Below are 6,000 nucleotides of genomic sequence, written 5' to 3'. Positions count from 1 at the left end.
GAATCCTCAGCATATATGAATATGACGACCAGGTGGTAACCTAAATGGTTTCACAGCATTCGTCAGCTTCTATAACTTCATCAAAGATCCTAGGTTATTAACCGAGGCTCAAATCTGTATTATTTAGTACCACCAATAGTCAACAATTTGTTGATATTCAACCGATTTACTCCATGATTTCCAAGTTAGAGGGATGAATCACGGAATATACTGGGTTTTTAACGTAGTTGTCAAACTAAGTTAACAGCAAGCGTAGATTAAAATGCTTAAGTTTTGTAATATTTCATACATTGTTCATATTTTCAGGCAATTTGAAGAGGCAAAAATAGATTGGTGAGAAGTAAAATGATAAAAATGCTTTTTTAATGGCTACTATTCTAAGTTTAAAATAATTTGGCATATTTTAGAAGGAATAAATATTATTCTAGTTTTATCCAGAGCCATTTTTATTTGCCCACCTACTATATAAAAATTGATTCAATCTTCCTATTCACGGATAATTTTGCATGATAATGATCCAAAAACTCAAATATCGTTTGGTAATTCACACATGAATGACTGCTTGGCACCTCTTATCAGAGGTTTAATTACTGTGGTTAAAAATTCGTAGTAGAAATTAAAAATTCTTTGTTAATCTATCGTATTGTTCACTCGCAGTTAAATTAATACTAGTAATTTATAGTCTGGCAATATATTTTGGCAGTCCGTAAACCTGTTCCTCCTTTTTATTTTATGACCTTCTAATACATGTTTATGTGTATTAATTTTTCGTAATAGTTTTTGAAAAAAGTATGCAGTCTATTACTAATTACCGACTGAATAGTGTATGAAAACTTGTCGATACAAATAGGCTAATGCAGTAAATCTACCCACTGTGCATGGCTATAAGGCTTAGAAGGCTCCCTCAATTCGAATATATATGTGACACAAACCCGTGCACACTCCATTTTCCATTATTTTTAGCTGAACCTCTAAGATGATAGGAGTTTTCAAAATCAGGTATCTTTTTTATTATACATGTTCCAAAAGAAAGAAAGTTGCAATTACTGTGCCTGATGTAACCGAATCTAACAATACCGATTTAAGTTTATCTACTGTGGTTCATTTACAACCCCTATGCATGAGAAACAGATAGAATACTCATTAAGATGGATTTTCATGTAAATTAAATCTGCAAGACAGCGATTCACAGGAGGCAATTTGAAATGCAAGGTAGTAGACAAGATATTATTTTCTTCAAATAAATTTTAATGTCTTGACTAAGATATGAATTAAAACATTTAGCCTTAATGATGTAGTGGATTACATAAATGAAAATTCAACATCATGATGTTACATAATGCAAATTATTGTGTTGCTTATTCTGAAGGGAACAGGACGGATTAGAAACGATTTTGTATGATCCACTTTAATAGGCTGTGTAGACGTAATACTCTCAAATTCGACCTCCACGGGAATTGCGGACTTAACCACCTCCTCAGCCGATGCCTAAGAGACACAATTTAAGGAAGTTTTTTTTCCTTTTTGTTCCCATACGCAAGCTTTTGAAACAGATTTATTGATTCTGGCTGCAATTAATGCAATAAAACGCAAATCTACAATCAATGCATCCAGAATAAAAAGGCAATCTAGAAAAAACTATAGAGGTGAAAATAATCAATGGATTTCCATTATTTATAATTCATGTATTTTACAAGTTGAACTGCAATTAATTCAGATAAAAATCGTTGTGAAAACAGCAGGACATAAGCGCAATCACCCATGCGATATTTTTTCAGAGTATATAGCGACGACGTTATATAATAAATTAAGTTGGAGCATCAGACACGTGGTTTATAAATAATCTTTTTTCACCTGCTAAAATTATTTAGTTTAAACTATTTTTAATTAAATTTAAGACAGCCTTTTGCTATTCATATCTCTCTATATTACATTCATTTTTGTTAAGCTTACTTCGGGTTTTATCCAGTCATGTGTTTAAATTTAGGATCACTTTTCGTTAAAAGGTCATTAGAAGAAGCTAAGAGGCTAATATCCTCCGGAACAAGAAGGCACGCGCCAATACGTCTTCTTTTGTGGTGCCATTTGTGGATTTTATCTCGAGTGGATGAGAGGAAGAGAGTTATATTTACAAGGTGGGCCAACGATTGCTGAAGCGTTTCCTCTTGCTGTCACCGGCAGTCCGGATTTAACGGCACCCCGAACCACGTTTGATGTCCTCTCTTGGAGGAGCGGCGGGTACATAAAACAAGCCAGGGTCTACGAGCGTCGAATTGAGGTCTATATGGGTGTAAACTGCTCCGTAAAGATTATTATGGTGTTTCACTTGAACCAGACTACCGGTTAGACGATCTATGCGCCTCACCGAAAAAAATGGCTCTTCCCGGCGCCGTTTATGCGGTAATAAAAATCAGGAAGAATCACCGAGACTTTTATGCCATTGTTGACTTAAATTACCTCCCACGTTGAATTCTGAAAAAGATCAATGTCAAGGGAAATATACACCTGTCAGAAGCTGATAATGATAATGGCTCGTAAATTCTAATAATCGCTTGGTCATGAAGTTTATATTCACTAGATTTTGGTGGCCTTCTGCCTTACGCGGAGAGAGAATAATAAGATAATCTGGGGGATATTTTGCGTTATAACGTGAGGTGAAAATTAAAAAAATGTCAGCAAAATGTATTTACCCACTATTTCTACCTTAATTACCTCAAAGATAAAATTTTGGTACGAATTTTTCGCATTGTTGTTTAACCTAAAAGAGAAAGTTTTTAATTACAATTTAGGTATTAGCCACTTCCCCTTTCCGTCAGCGGAAACAGAAAATACTGAAAATCCTAATACCAAATATATTTATAAAAAATTAACAATAATTAATACCTTAGCGCCGGAGCATCGTCAACACCCTATCCTGAAGACACATGTATTAAATATTCTGCGTCTCCTCTTAGTACTCTGGGGCAATATGCGACCTTTATACGGTTCACCTTTTGAACTTCCCATTTCTCGTTTCTCCATTCCTAAGGACACTCGAATCTTATTAGCGGAATCGGTTTTCATGTCCAAGGTGTTTTCGCAGATCAACTCCGAAGACGTAACGCAAAAACTCTAGAGTAAGAGGGTATACCCTTAGGCTTCGTTCATAGTCAACAAAGAACGCAAAAGTATTCGCAGCCGGCGAGCTGGAAATGTACCTAATCTTGGTTAAGTCCTCTCACTCTAGCTAAAATGCTACGCTGGGGGAAGTTCAATCTTCAAGCTGTTCCGTTGTGCCCCGGGTTTTTATTCGACAGGTGGGATTCATTTGCATGAGGAGTTCTGCTGAAGTATAGCAAGAGAAGGGGGAGAAAGACGGGAGAGTAGATGTCTCACTCGCCTGGAGTTATACCTCGCATCTGCCGATTGCGTTCCACCTCCTCGCTCACCCCCGCTCTCCAAAGAGAATGAACGACACCTCCGTTCCGGACAACTTCCCTTCGCAACCCTCAACAATTCGCACACGCTCGCCTACGCCCACGCGCCAATGTCTTCCGGCCTCCATCCCCAAGTACTCCTTAACCAGCATAGCCTTCCCAGCACCCCTTCGTCTCACGCACGGGCAGGACGGGACAGGGTACTGCGAGTGCAGAGAGGGAGAGGGGGATAGAGGTAGAAATGGTGAGAATTCTTGATCGCATCGAGGGAAATAGGAGATAACCTCCCCCGTATTCAGTCTTTCAAAGTCCCGGCACGAATGGAATTGGGGCCGAATGAGATGGTGGGGGCTGGCATTGCAGGGGAGGGGTGGAAGGGATAATGCGGTAGACCGGGATGAAGGGTACAACGCCATTGGGCGTAGCGTGAGAGAAACCGACACGGAGGGTGGAATGGCAATGAAGGGTGTTTGGGGCTGGAAGGGCTTTGGCTAGAAGAGATCGAAGACCACGCAGATTATCCGAACGCATGGAATTCGCAAAATATTTCAAAATGAATTTCCGATACCGAAAGTGGGAGGAAAATTATGGACTACCGCAAAGTAAGCGAATGTATGCATAAAATATTTGTAAAATACGAGAAACATACAGAACATCCCAGAAGAATATAATGCGAAAGACTAAAAATCTTTCCTCTAAAAACTAATCTTAAATGTATAAATCTTAAACCTCAGGGCAACAAAAATTTTGTTTGATTCGAGCATATTAATGGCCAACAGCCGACTGTGACGAGGAAAATGCAAGAAAAATTACCTGAAGTATACAATGTTTCGACTTAAGTCATCCGCCATGCATACGGCTTCAAACTTAAGTATTACATCATGTTTGGGGTAGAAAGTACCTTGAAATTAATATCGGCACATCGCTTTGTCGTGGGATACTGATTGATTTTTACTCACAAAGACAATGCTTACCCCAATGTAGCACTATGGAATTTATTAGGAGTTTTCTTTCTGAAAACCAAATAAACACTATGTAGTACAGATGCTAGCATAAATCAGAGTTTTTTCTTATTATTAATTTAGAATACCTATATTTTGCTATGTTACTTTCCTTGTTGATTGTTATTATGTGTTAAATTTACAACACAAAAACATATACTCATACTATTTAAATAAATCGCAGTAAGAAGGTTGTTTTATGCCTCTACCTCTCTCCCATTATAAGGCATTCCCAATTTCTATTGTAATGGTCGTCACGTTTTCCATTTGACATAGTGATGTTATTGCTTTCCCTTAGAATAATATTTATTTCTTGAAAAAAATACAGCATCAGATATATTTACAATTTTAACGGCTCATTTAAGGGATTTGTTAAGGGAAAAAACTTGCTTTTAAAGATAAAAATCAAAACCAGCATACTAAACCATATCCATATTATTTTTTAAATTATTTCATCATTATCAGCCAACTAAAATGAAATCTAGGAACTTTTAAACTTTCAATTGAACATTAAAAGTATATACCCACAAATTTCTTCTCTTTGTCTGGTATGGAAATAAATAATGAGAATAAATTATTCGGCAGAAAGCAGGAGAAGTTCGTGACGAACAAAAAAAAAGTGCGTGATTTATTCATGACAGCTCTAGGAGTGATGATCATTGCAATGGACATTGATTTTATCACTTCGTCGAGGGTGGCTCCAAGTCATTACTATTTACGTAACCTTCTTATCCTTGGGAATAGCACATGCCTTCAAATGTGTTGATGATTAAGCTGCACGAGCGTGATAAGAAACCCATATTTCTATCAACCGTGCACACATTCGGAATTCGAGTTTTTCTCAAATAAATCAGGAGGGGTGGTGACGTGCGATGTAGGGAGGCTGTGGAGTTCGGGATGGGGAAGAGGAGGGCGGGGGGCGTTGGGAGCCAGAAAGCGTGAGCTATGTAGGTGGCAAGGGAGAGAGAGAGGGAGGGGTATGGCCCAGCGGGGAGGGGAAGGAAGAGAGGGGATCTTTGGAACGCTCCGCTCGCCTGGAACGTGTCCAATAAGAACTCCCCATCAACTGTCACGCGTAGGCTTGAGCCGGCCGTGCGTCTTTCCCGTCGGTTGCTTGGCCTATGATTCTCGGCTCTACCATTCTAGAGCTTCATAGTCGCTGGCCCTTCTCCCACTTACGACAGCTGATTAATGTGGTACGGAGGATGATAAAGTATAATATGCAACCGGCGAACAACCGCATGCATTCATCGTCAACTCGAGGTTTTATTCCCGACTTCATTAACGGCGCCGAAGCACTGTAAAAAAACACAAGCTTGCTTTATTTAGAACTAACATGGATCCACTAAAACCTGCTCATATACGTTCCAAATGGAGGTGCCTCGGAGTTTTCTTTCTTAGAGCCAAATAAACACAAAGTAGTAAAAATGCCAGCATATATCAAAGTTTTCTTTTTTATTTTTTAAATTAATACATTTTGCTACGGTAAATTTGTTGGTTTATATCGCACATTTCTTGCTATATTTAAATAAATAAATTTTATCAATCGCAGCAGCAAAATATGCACGTAGACTCCAGATTTT

The sequence above is a fragment of the Ischnura elegans genome, chromosome 1 (genome assembly GCF_921293095.1).
Source record: "Ischnura elegans chromosome 1, ioIscEleg1.1, whole genome shotgun sequence".
NCBI classification, from domain to species: Eukaryota; Metazoa; Arthropoda; class Insecta; order Odonata; family Coenagrionidae; genus Ischnura; species Ischnura elegans.
This window is presented reverse-complemented; position numbering follows the sequence as displayed.